Here is a 14427-nt window from a genome sequence, read left to right on the forward strand (position 1 = left end):
ACTGAGAAGTGCACTTCACCGACACTGAGGATGTTGCAGTGTAGTACTGAGAAGTGCACTTCACCGACACTGAGGATGTTGCAGTGTAGTACTGAGAAGTGCACTTCACCAACACTGAGGATGTTGCAGTGTAGTACTGAGAAGTGCACTACACTGACACTGAGGATGTTGCAGTGTAGTACTGAGAAGTGCACTTCACCAACACTGAGGATGTTGCAGTGTAGTACTGAGAAGTGCACTTCACCAACACTGAGGATGTTGCAGTGTAGTACTGAGAAGTGCACTTCACCAACACTGAGGATGTTGCAGTGTAGTACTGAGAAGTGCACTTCACCGACACTGAGGATGTTGCAGTGTAGTACTGAGAAGTGCACTTCACCGACACTGAGGATGTTGCAGTGTAGTACTGAGAAGTGCACTTCACCAACACTGAGGATGTTGCAGTGTAGTACTGAGAAGTGCACTTCACCGACACTGAGGATGTTGCAGTGTAGTACTGAGAAGTGCACTTCACCGACACTGAGGATGTTGCAGTGTAGTACTGAGAAGTGCACTTCACCGACACTGAGGATGTTGCAGTGTAGTACTGAGAAGTGCACTTCACCAACACTGAGGATGTTGCAGTGTAGTACTGAGAAGTGCACTTCACCAACACTGAGGATGTTGCAGTGTAGTACTGAGAAGTGCACTTCACCGACACTGAGGATGTTGCAGTGTAGTACTGAGAAGTGCACTTCACCGACACTGAGGATGTTGCAGTGTAGTACTGAGAAGTGCACTTCACCAACACTGAGGATGTTGCAGTGTAGTACTGAGAAGTGCACTACACTGACACTGAGGATGTTGCAGTGTAGTACTGAGAAGTGCACTTCACCAACACTGAGGATGTTGCAGTGTAGTACTGAGAAGTGCACTTCACCAACACTGAGGATGTTGCAGTGTAGTACTGAGAAGTGCACTTCACCGACACTGAGGATGTTGCAGTGTAGTACTGAGAAGTGCACTTCACCAACACTGAGAATGTTGCAGTGTAGTACTGAGAAGTGCACTTCACCAACACTGAGAATGTTGCAGTGTAGTACTGAGAAGTGCACTTCACCAACACTGAGGATGTTGCAGTGTAGTACTGAGAAGTGCACTTCACCAACACTGAGGATGTTGCAGTGTAGTACTGAGAAGTGCACTTCACCAACACTGAGGATGTTGCAGTGTAGTACTGAGAAGTGCACTTCACCAACACTGAGGATGTTGCAGTGTAGTACTGAGAAGTGCACTTCACCAACACTGAGGATGTTGCAGTGTAGTACTGAGAAGTGCACTTCACCGACACTGAGGATGTTGCAGTGTAGTACTGAGAAGTGCACTTCACCGACACTGAGGATGTTGCAGTGTAGTACTGAGAAGTGCACTTCACCAACACTGAGGATGTTGCAGTGTAGTACTGAGAAGTGCACTTCACCAACACTGAGGATGTTGCAGTGTAGTACTGAGAAGTGCACTTCACCGACACTGAGGATGTTGCAGTGTAGTACTGAGAAGTGCACTTCACCAACACTGAGGATGTTACAGTGTAGTACTGAGAAGTGCACTTCACCCACACTGAGGATGTTGCAGTGTAGTACTGAGAAGTGCACTTCACCGACACTGAGGATGTTGCAGTGTAGTACTGAGAAGTGCACTTCACCAACACTGAGGATGTTGCAGTGTAGTACTGAGAAGTGCACTTCACCAACACTGAGGATGTTGCAGTGTAGTACTGAGAAGTGCACTTCACCGACACTGAGGATGTTGCAGTGTAGTACTGAGAAGTGCACTTCACCCACACTGAGGATGTTACAGTGTAGTACTGAGAAGTGCACTTCACCCACACTGAGGAAGTTTTATTAACATATACCTGGAAATTCTTGACTCGTCTACACGCAACGGAATACAATTTTTTTTTTAATCAGGGGAAACACTAAACCCGTTGGGGTCATACAGCGCTGGGGGTAATGGGAAACATTCAGTTTTAATCCAAGGAAAGGAAGGATAAGACTATTTTATGGGGGGACCAAGAGCCCCTCACCGACATCAATGAACCTCCCCTGAGGGGGCGAAACAACGTTGCACTCAAGAGATGTTTATCAATTTACAGCAATTTAATAAAGCTTCCCTTGAGCGAAACTTTAAAGTTTTACGCTGTTCCACGTGTCTTTGTTAACACTGAAGTTAACTGTGTTGATGGTTTAATGTTTTTTGGTTAATGAGCTTGTCTGCTCTAATTGCTACTGCTTAATGAACTCTGCTGAACTAAATGCTTTTGCTTAATGAGCTAATGAGGTTGTCTGCTTCCCTCGCTCACAGTGTCATGTACATACTGTCCAACACGTCTGCAACTATAGGGGGAAAACTGATATACGCACTGTCCTGTCATTGACGTGCGCGCTCCTGCGTGTACCAGTAGTTGCATGAACCTATATCTGGTTACTGTACATCACCGCTGAAATTCTCAAACCGATCACATGAGGCGTTCTTAAGATATATACGAAAACCTGGGAGAAAGAGAAAAATATCAAATGGTTACTATACGTTACCCCTTGGAGCTATAAATAATAATAATAATAATAATAATAATAATAATAATAATAATAATAATAATAATAATTAGGAAAACACTGATATGAGAGACTACTTTCTTAATATTTTCCTTCAGCGCCATAATACAGCTTTGACGTATGAGTCACTGGATGTATTTCCCCCTCATTACCTGTCTCTTATTTTTTTCCCGTCATATAATATGATCTCTAGAGGAATAGCTGGATTTTTGGTTAAAATTTTATTTTTACTCTGAATTTTTTGGTTACGAAATTGTGTCACTGCAATTTTGAAGGTTGTGCAGGAAGATGCGTGATACTCATTTGTGACTTTATTATAAAGCTCACTGCGTAGGCGAAACGTTGTCAATAAAGATCCACATTATATTGCATCTATGTCTTTTCACCATATATCAACAAAAAAGTTGAAGGTTTGCGCAGCATGTAAGTCAAACGGCCGTTATAATCACCAGTTTCTGGCTGCTGCGGAGATCAACAACTGTTTGTTTAGAAATCAGGTATCAGTCAAAGCGGTAGATATTATTATGGGGATCAGTATAACCAGTGTCATCACTCATTCTCTTAGGTTGATGAAGTTTTCCCGTAGAATCTTGCAGTTGGTGTTCGAGTCCGGGTTGAGTACTTGATGCTGGAAACTTTGAGATCACGTGCTGAACCATGGTGGAAGTGCAGGAAACTATGATATCAAGCGCTGGACCATGGTACAAGTGCTGGACCATGGTGGAAGTGCAGGAAACTATGATATCAAGCGCTGGACCATGGTACAAGTGCTGAACCATGGTGGAAGTGCAGGAAACTATGATATCAAGCGCTGGACCATGGTACAAGTGCTGAACCATGGTGGAAGTGCAGGAAACTATGATATCAAGCGCTGGACCATGGTACAAGTGCTGGACCATGGTACAAGTGCTGGATCATGGTGGAAGTGCAGGAAACTATGATATCAAGCGCTGGACCATGGTACAAGTGCTGGACCATGGTACAAGTGCTGAACCATGGTGGAAGTGCAGGAAACTATGATATCAAGCGCTGGACCATGGTACAAGTGCTGGACCATGGTACAAGTACTGGACCATGGTGGAAGTGCAGGAAACTATGATATCAAGCGCTGGACCATGGTACAAGTGCTGGACCATGGTACAAGTGCTGGATCATGGTGGAAGTGCAGGAAACTATGATATCAAGCGCTGGACCATGGTACAAGTGCTGGACCATGGTGGAAGTGCAGGAAACTATGATATCAAGCGCTGGACCATGGTACAAGTGCTGGACCATGGTACAAGTGCTGGACCATGGTACAAGTGCTGGACCATGGTGGAAGTGCAGGAAACTATGATATCAAGCGCTGGACCATGGTACAAGTGCTGGACCATGGTGGAAGTGCAGGAAACTATGATATCAAGTGCTGGACCAAGGTACAAGTGCTGGACCATGGTGGAAGTGCAGGAAACTATATCAAGTGCTGGACCATAGTGGAAGTGCAGGAAACTTTATCAAGTGCTGGACCATGGTACAAGTGCTGGACCATGGTACAAGTGCTGGACAATGGTGGAAGTGCAGGAAACTATATCAAGTGCTGGACCATAGTGGAAGTGCAGGAAACTATATCAAGTGTTAGACCATGGTACAAGTGCTGGACCATGGTACAAGTGCTGGACCATGGTACAAGTGCTGGACAATGGTGGAAGTGCAGGAAACTATATCAAGTGCTGGACCATGGTACAAGTGCTGGACCATGGTACAAGTGCTGGACCATGGTGGAAGTGCAGGAAGCAAAGAGACCGAGTGGTGGATATTAGAGGGTTGAGTGCTCTTTGAAATTCGAGAGGAGCATGAAGGAGGATACACTCCACTAGGAACGCTCTCTGCAAGACGGCTCTGCTACTATAAAACAGCGTAACGCTGACAGGTGTGAAGGGTACGACAAAAGTGGGACATATTTTCGCTGTCGATTATTATTATTATTATTATTATTATTATTATTATTATTATCATTATTATTATTATTATTATTATTATTATTATTATTATTATTATTATTATTATTATTATTATTATTATTGTTAGGCAAAAGCGCGTGGGGAATGGGAGGCAGTCGTGTTCGATAGATGGGAAGAACGTATCTGATTCCTTGGAAGAAGAATTCAACAGCATCTAGGTACCTACCTTCCTTGAGGGGTTGCTGTGCAGAGTAAAACTTGATAAAGTTATTCAGAAAACAAAAGGTTCTCCCAACAAACTCTTGATATACAACTTTACGACTTTGACTTGACTCACTATGTGTTAGATGGAAATAAATGTACATTTGGATAGGTTTACCTGGAGGATGTTTCGGGGGTCAACGCCCCCGCGGCCCGGTCCAAGACCAGGCCTCACGGTGAATCAGGGCCTGATCAACTAGGCTGTTACTGCTGGCCGCACGCAAACCGACGTACGAACTACAGCCCGGCTTGTCAGGTACTAACTTTACTGCCTATCCAGTTCATCCTTGAAGACATCCAGGGGTCTATGGGTAATCCCCCTTATGTATGCTGGGCCCCTGACACTATTGTCTCTTAGCGCACTCGTGGTGCTTCTGTTTTGTCTTGTGGGAATGTTGCACTGCCTACCGAGTCTCTTGCTTTTCCTCGTATACTCTACAGAGATTCTGTGATGCTTTTAAAAGTACAATCATCTAAGAACTCAAGATTGAGACACTTATGCAACATATGGGAATCTTTATTGAGGATTCCCATATGTTGCATAAGTGTCTCAATATTCAACTTGTCGGTTTTAAACCATTTATCACATCTAAGAACTATAGGTTGTAAGCATTCAAGCTTTGTGTACATAGCATACACATTTTTTTATGACTGTCTTGGGGAACGCAGGTGTTACGGGCACAAAAAAAAAACACGCTAAGAAGATTTAACCTAGAATTACCCAATAAAATCAACCAATGTGACTTATTTCCATCGACTGTGACTGCCTTAATGATTAACAACATAAAAGACATTATTCCATGAATCAATAAAGGAAAGATATTGAGTAAATTGTAGGCATTTGACAAATCCAATGTAATCAAATTTTCTTGCTTTGTAAGACTAAAAATAAATGTTGGCTCTGCATGGCTGCCACTTCGCAGCCTTGGGGAATTCCGAACTCAAGCTGAGGAGGTTTCATCATGGTGACTCCATCACACCATTCTCACTTTTTGTTTTCCTGGCAGCGTGGCGGCGGTGGGGGGTGCTACTAGCAATGAGCCTTGTAACCATCCTTTTTCTTATGATACAAAAGGACGTTCTGAAGATGTTGAATGACCTCTAGGACACTGACAACCAGGTATATATTGGTGTATATCATGAGGTAACACATTCTGGATAAACTTGAGGCTCAAAATACTCTTACTTCTCATAACAAATAAAATGTTTCACTTGTTGACCATTAACCATGGAGAGACAGACCTGATATAGTAGAGAAGGCGGGAGACATAGATATTATTCTCTAGTTTCTCAGGAAACTTAGTATTTCTCTTCCATCAACTTCTCTCTCACACACATACATATATACATGCAACAGGCCAAGTGTCTAATCGACATGTGCCTATGACAAACTGGTAACTAATACACACACACACACACGTGTGTGCACATAGCGTTCTGTCCTTGATAAATTATATTCTATTGAAGTTTCCTGCACAGTACTGCCCTCTGGCTCCTTGTACACAACACAAAATTATAGTCGGTTCCTCTTTTGAAAGTAAATACTTCGGCTAATTCATCAGCACTGGAAAGGAATTTCTAGAAAAAAGTGCCCTAATTTTATATCTACGGCTGGCTTCAGATATGTGAATGTTATAACTGTATAGGTTCGGCCAGGTAAGATTAGTCAGGAAATAGGACAAATGCCCCTTGTAGTCACGATGACCCGCCATTCGAACTTTTGATCATCTGACTGAAGCCTTCTGCTGGCTTACTGCCTCACTCCTTTAAACAATAAAGGTAATATATGTTTGGTTGCCACACTCATATATTAATGAGTTAGATAAGTTATAGACGATAGATAATGGTTTAATTTTTAGTGTTCAGTTTGGACGTATGAACATGTTTGAGTGCAAGGAAGATAAACAAAGCAGCTTGGAGGATAGAAGCACAATTAAGCATGCGGGTCCAGCTCTCAAGGCGGAAACCAACATTACTATAACGATGGCACTTCCAGGTATACTGTAAGTTTCTAGAGGGAGCCATTGCTGTGTACAGTTTAGGACAGAGAAACGCAAAGGTTGTTTAAAGCTAAGACAACCAAAGTCACATAGTGTGATTCATTTTTCCAGTGGTACGCAGGTACCCATTTTAACTGCTAGATGAATAGGAACACTAGGTGGAAAGGTTTTGCTCATACGTCTCGCCCAACCCAGGGATCAATCTCTGGTCCGTTGGGTTAGAAGCTGACAGCTTTTCATTGAACTACAGGTCACCACTAGACATGTACCGAGAACTAGTTTAACTTAACGGATTATATTTGATTATATTATTATTATAATTATTATTGTATTAAGAAACATGAGCTTTAAGGTAAAATCTGTGTTGAGCTCTTTATTAATTTTTTCAGGTGTCATGAAAATATTAATAGTTAAGACAGGATGTTTTATCTTAAGAGTTGAATGCAGTGAGGAACCTGTGGTGTATGTGCCTCGTGTAGAAATATGGCGTGAGGTCCAACCTTGGTCTTCTAACACTACAATTCAAATTCAGTTCTCCAGCACTCATTAAGACGTCTTATCAGATGGACAGGCTTCGTTACATCACAGAACACTGACTTGTAAGATAAAAGAACACTTTCACTAGACAGTACTGTCATTCTTAATATATACTGAATAACAATACAGAAATATTACATTATGCTTTGGCAATGGCCATGAACTACACTCTTCTCTTAGGAGTGAGACAATGGTTCACCTACCACCGCCCCTTCCGGCCTATCTTTCGCACCTCTCTACTTCTTCCTTCACCAGCTTCCCTAACCACCTGATAACTGCTCTGTTCATTGTTAGGTAACGCTTCATAGTTCAAGAAGCGGAAGGACCTTGACGGAATCTACCATAGGTTCAACGCAGGGTGTCGAGATGTGATACGCAAGTTACTTTCTGACATGCGTACTACCATAGGTATTACTGTTTGCTGTGTGTAGTTCTTTTTTATATAGGTAAGTGCTTTATCTAGTAAGGTGGTAGAGAGTACCATCCAGGAAGATACTACTGTCCTGTAATAAGATACAAATGTGAAAGTGAAGTCTGTAAATATGATTTACGTTCTAGCAAGAGTGTGTGTGTGTGTGTGTGTGTGTGTGTGTGTGTGTGTGTGTGTGTGTGTGTGTGTGTGTGTGTGTGTGTGTGTGTGTGTGTGTGTGTGTGTGTGGTGTGTGTGACTCAACAATCAATATTTGCACCAATAACTCATTACAGTTGTGACCGGGTGTGGAAGTGTGAATTGCTCATTACTCTATAATTTGTTCATGATTGTAGCCAAAGTATAAACGTAAGTAACCATTCTACAGAATTCATTACCTTTGTAACTTGTGAGCTCATTACCTTTGTACCTAGTTCAGCTATCAAAACTTTGGGGGCCCAGTCCCTGGACCCATTACGTACCTCTGTAATCTGTAAATACCTTTGTAACTTGTCATGATTGTGACCAGACTTACCTGGAGTTCATTACCTTTGTAAATTGTGAGTTCATTACCTTTGTAAATTGTGAGTTCATTACCTTTGTAAATTGTGAGTTCATTACCTCTGTAACTTGCTCAGCTATCACAACTTTGGAGTCCAGTCCCTGGACCAATTATGTACCTCTGTAATCTTTTGACTACCGCCCACAGGATGGGTATGGGGTGCATAATAAACATATTAAACTAAAACTAAGCAAGAGTACTGGTCATTTCTTTCGTTTTTATGAAACTGTAAAGTGGCATGTAAATCGTACAGACTTCTAATTATATTAATTTGTGAAGAGAAGTTTTGGATTCTTTTAATTAATAATATTGAGTGTGCACTAACAGATACACCGTGATGCTTTAAGGCGCTAAAAATCACAGAAGATCGTACACAGCAGAGATTATTATTATTATTACAATCAAGGGGGAAGCGCTAAACCCGGAGGATTATACAGCGCCTGGGGGGGTATGTGGAAGGCATTCAGGCTTAATTTGGGGAACTGGAGCACAGATCCAATTCCCTAAATCAAGAGCCCCTCACCAACATCAAGGAACCTTCCTTGAGGGGTACACAGCAGAGAGACATAAGTCACAAGAGACTTATTAGTGACACCGTCGCTATGACGACGTAGAGGCACATACCATTAAGTATCAGTGATGTTATTTACACAAACCTCTCATGGGAGGGTCCTTGACGCTGGTGAAGGGCTCTTGATCTAGGGAATTGAATCTGTGCTCCAGCTCCCTGAATTAACCCCTCAAAGGAGGTTCCTTGACGCTGGTGAGGGGTTCTTGATCTAGGGAATTGAATCTGTCCTCCGGTTCCTTGAATTTAGCCTGAATATCTTCCATCCCCCCCACATGCGCTGTATAATCCTATGGGTTTAGCCCTTCCCCATGATTATAAATAATAATATTTACACAAAACTTCTTTGTTCACCAAGCTGCACTGTGGTTGGGTTTAAGGGCCACACTAAACCCCTGGAGCTGACACTGATCCGGTAATAAACTCTCCTTCATTCACTGCATGTTGACACTAGTAATTAATGCAGTAATGGTGCAGTATACTACGTATACGTTTTACTTTCCTTTGATTAAGAGCTCTTTTTTCTGTAATATTTCTTTTCTAATTTAGGCCCTTCTGAGACCCGGCCTCAGGGGCGATGATCCTGGAAATCATTGACAGGTAATACTTCGGAGGATCATTTGAATTGTGATGTCTGCGCATTTTTTTGGCTAGAAATCTATTGAATGAGTGATGGTAAAGATGTTTCTTTCCTTTTTTTTTATGCGGGAGGAAGATCAAAGCCAGCGTGTTTAAAAAAATTAGGCACTGTATACTAAAATATTAGTAATATTTTAATATACAGTTTACCTAATAATATGATAGTTTTACTTAGCGCTTCTATACACTTACACCAGTTAGATCATCCAGTATTTAGGTGCATCCTCGGTCTTTGTCTCTCCTTCTTGCTCTCATTTGACCTTGTTGAGGCAGGAAGTGGTCTTTCCTGCAGGTAATGGTTGGAACAACACCCAAGACAGCAGTCACACAGACGAACTAAACGATGACTAATTTTCAAGTTAAAGCCGTGAGGTGCCAGTGGGATCCCAAGTATAAGAATAACCTCACATTTTTCAATTAATATCTTAAGCAGTATATGCATAAGAAAGACTAGAAAATTAACATTGAAATTAACGATCATTAAATCTAGGTTAAGTTATAAAGCAAATGGGAGAAGTTAATGCACTAATAAGAGAGTATTCAGCACAAAACCACTCCCCCCTCTATCCTGCTAGACAGGCTCGGGTGACAATAGTAACTCCAGCCTTTAAAGTTAGCTTAGCTATTGAACATATTGGAATGATATACTCACCGCCCTGCTGAAGATTTCCAGCTCAGTCTGACAGGTTTCAATAACGTGTTTACGCAACCCACCCTGAGTAATGAAGTATGACAGAAACACAGGTACCAGTAGCTTTTGTTCCCACAGTGTAACTATCATATATATTCAGTAACAGTACATTGCTGTTGTACCCAATTTCGTTGACTTAAAAAAAGGGGTCAAGATGCCAGAGTTCAACCCGCCTTGTTACATAACAAGCATTAAGCTTACATCAGACACGACCCCTGCAACCACATATAGAAAAGTACTCATACCATTCTCTCTGTTTATGTAATTATTTATAATTTTCGTTGTTGATAGTTAAATTATGTAAATTTAGGTTATTTAGCTTTATAGTTGCCTGACCTGTTCGTTCAGAAATGAATGAAATTAAATGTCACAGGGTAAGGCTGGGTCACAGACGTGGAAGGATGGGAAGAAGGGAGGGTGAAGGGGAGGGTGAAGGGGGAGGGTGAAAGGGGAGGGTGAAGGGGGTTACTCATCACTAGCTGACCTTCACCTCTACAATGCTAATTCAAAGAATGAAAGAAAGCCATAATTTATTTAGTCAATAACCATCACTTTACGACTTATCGCTACGTCAGAACAAATATTTATTAATTTTCTGTTTTTAAGAGTGCGGGAAGGCAGCTTCACCTGGCCCTGATTTTAGAGGCAACACCTATAATTAAGAATGCGTCTGAGTGCCGGCATACTTGCTACGTGGTGTGGAAAACATGTTGAGGTAAGACAAGTCATGACCAACGTGTGTTGTGGCTGTGTAACTCTTGTCATGACTGGGCCTTCACTCCTCCAGCCATTACTCCCTTACTTCTCCCACCCTCTCTCCAGTCTCCCTCTTTCCTACATCTTTCACTTCTCCCACCTTTCATCTCTCCTACATCCCTCACGTCTCTCCCTTTCTCCTGCTTTCCTCCCTTCTCCCTCTCTCCTACCTCCTTCACTTCACCCTTCTTCTCTCTCATTCCTTCCCTCATTACTCTTTCTTCCATCACTCTTCTCTCCCTCTCCTTCATCATTCAGTAACACCTTACACTCATCTTTCTGCCTGGACCGTGTTTCTTCATGTGTTATGGATCTCTCACAGTACAAGCCTCCAGTCAACACCTGTGAGCATGAGAAACGTAAGATTTTAAAATACAAATGATTCAGATGTTTCACAAACACAACCGGACTTAGTTATGAACAAGTTTAACTCTTACAGACACAGAATGGAGTGTGGAAGAAAATTAACTAATGCGTGGCTGTTCGTGGCTTGGTTGGTAGTGCCTCCAGTCCACAACTGAGGGTCTGGGATTGATCCACGGCATGGGTGAAAGCTTGGACATGTTTCCTTGCACCCGCTATCCCTGTTTACCTAACAATTAGTAGGTACCTGGGTGTTAATGTTGTGGGTTGAATCTTGGGGGACAAGATTAACCTAGGCTGCCCGAAATGCTCTGCATAACCAGTAACTTTCTATACAGTATGTCAGTGATGTCAGCCAGGTCTGTAATAGTTGTATCATGTAGTATTTGTAGAAATAAAGATTATTATTATTAACTGAAACATACCTTAACATGCAATAAGATCACAGTAAACAGGTGATTTCAGAATATGCAAAACAACCACTCTGAAAGAATAGAGAAATTCCAAGCGCTTTCGTGACTACTCACATTATCAGAGAACATAGTTCCTTGATAATGTGAGTAGTCACGAAAGCGCTTGGAATTTTTCTATTCTTTCAGAGTGGTTGTTTTGCATACCTTAACATGTACGGGCCTCTTGAAAATATTACTTTGTATATACTACCTACACTGTCGTACACCCATGCCAGTACTGTTTTATAAGAAAATATTTTATATGGTTGGATTGGATAAGCCTACATCTGTCCTCCTTGAAGTTCTAAATACTGAGAACGTAAGAGTCAAGAAACAGTGGTGATATATGAGGCTGTAAGTTAAGCGATATGTTATGAGTGAATCAGCTTTGACTATTCTAAATGTATTGTGAGGATGTATAGTTTAATGTCTCTGTTATATGTTGTTCTAATTCAACTCTTTGTGACATAAATAAAAACATAACTGTCTGTGAAATCTAACTGCAATAATCCGGTCTTAAATGGTTCTCTTTCCTGTATATTTTATAGTATAGACTTCTATCTAATTTGTTTTATAAGCTTGTGTACTCTGTTGTGTTTCCTTGCTATGAGCCAGTTGTGTTTCCTTGCTATGAGCCAGTTGTGTTTCCATGTTATGAGCCAGTTGTGTTTCCTTGTTATGAGCCAGTTGTGTTTCCATGCTATGAGCCAGTTGTGTTTCCATGTTATGAGCCAGTTGTGTTTCCTTGCTATGAGCCAGTTGTGTTTCCATGTTATGAGCCAGTTGTGTTTCCTTGTTATGAGCCAGTTGTGTTTCCATGCTATGAGCCAGTTGTGTTTCCATGTTATGAGCCAGTTGTGTTTCCATGTTATGAGCCAGTTGTGTTTCCATGTTATGAGCCAGTTGTGTTTCCATGCTATGAGCCAGTTGTGTTTCCATGCTATGAGCCAGTTGTGTTTCCTTGCTATGAGCCAGTTGTGTTTCCTTGCTATGAGCCAGTTGTGTTTCCTTGCTATGAGCCAGTTGTGTTTCCATATTATGAGCCAGTTGTGTTTCCATGCTATGAGCCAGTTGTGTTTCCTTGCTAGGAGCCTGTTGTGTTTCCTTGCTATGAGCCAGTTGTGTTTCCTTGCTATGAGCCAGTTGTGTTTCCATGTTATGAGCCAGTTGTGTTTCCATGCTATGAGCCAGTTGTGTTTCCATGTTATGAGCCAGTTGTGTTTCCTTGCTATGAGCCAGTTGTGTTTCCATGCTATGAGCCAGTTGTGTTTCCATGCTATGAGCCAGTTGTGTTTCCATGTTATGAGCCAGTTGTGTTTCCTTGTTATGAGCCAGTTGTGTTTCCTTGCTATGAGCCAGTTGTGTTTCCTTGCTATGAGCCAGTTGTATTTCCATGTTATGAGCCAGTTGTGTTTCCATGCTATGAGCCAGTTGTGTTTCCTTGCTATGAGCCAGTTGTGTTTCCTTGCTATGAGCCAGTTGTGTTTCCTTGCTATGAGCCAGTTGTGTTTCCATGTTATGAGCCAGTTGTGTTTCCATGCTATGAGCCAGTTGTGTTTCCATGTTATGAGCCAGTTGTGTTTCCTTGCTATGAGCCAGTTGTGTTTCCATGCTATGAGCCAGTTGTGTTTCCATGCTATGAGCCAGTTGTGTTTCCATGTTATGAGCCAGTGCTATGAGCCAGTTGTGTTTCCTTGCTATGAGCCAGTTGTGTTTCCTTGCTATGAGCCAGTTGTGTTTCCTTGCTATGAGCCAGTTGTGTTTCCTTGCTATGAGCCAGTTGTGTTTCCATGCTATGCTATGAGCCAGTTGTGTTTCCTTGCTATGAGCCAGTTGTGTTTCCTGCTATGAGCCAGTTGTGTTTCCTTGCTATGAGCCAGTTGTGTTTCCTTGCTATGAGCCAGTTGTGTTTCCTTGTTATGAGCCAGTTGTGTTTCCTTGCTATGAGCCAGTTGTGTTTCCTTGCTATGAGCCAGTTGTGTTTCCTTGCTATGAGCCAGTTGTGTTTCCTTGCTATGAGCCAGTTGTGTTTCCTTGCTATGAGCCAGTTGTGTTTCCTTGCTATGAGCCAGTTGTGTTTCCTTGTTATGAGCCAGTTGTGTTTCCTTGCTATGAGCCAGTTGTGTTTCCTTGCTATGAGCCAGTTGTGTTTCCTTGTTATGAGCCAGTATGAGCCAGTTGTGTTTCCTTGCTATGAGCCAGTTGTGTTTCCATGCTATGAGCCAGTTGTGTTTCCTTGCTATGAGCCAGTTGTGTTTCCTTGCTATGAGCCAGTTGTGTTTCCTTGCTATGAGCCAGTTGTGTTTCCATGCTATGAGCCAGTTGTGTTTCCTTGCTATGAGCCAGTTGTGTTTCCTTGCTATGAGCCAGTTGTGTTTCCATGCTATGAGCCAGTTGTGTTTCCTTTTTATGAGCCAGTTATGTTTCCTTGCTATGAGCCAGTTGTGTTTCCTTTTTATGAGCCAGTTATGTTTCCTTGCTATGAGCCAGTTGTGTTTCCTTTTTATGAGCCAGTTATGTTTCCTTGCTATGAGCCAGTTGTGTTTCCTTTTTATGAGCCAGTTATGTTTCCATGCTATGAGCCAGTTGTGTTTCCTTCCTATGAGCCAGTTGTGTTTCCTTGCTATGAGCCAGTTGTGTTTCCTTGCTATGAGC

This window comes from Cherax quadricarinatus, chromosome 44 (assembly GCF_038502225.1).
Source record: "Cherax quadricarinatus isolate ZL_2023a chromosome 44, ASM3850222v1, whole genome shotgun sequence".
NCBI classification, from domain to species: Eukaryota; Metazoa; Arthropoda; class Malacostraca; order Decapoda; family Parastacidae; genus Cherax; species Cherax quadricarinatus.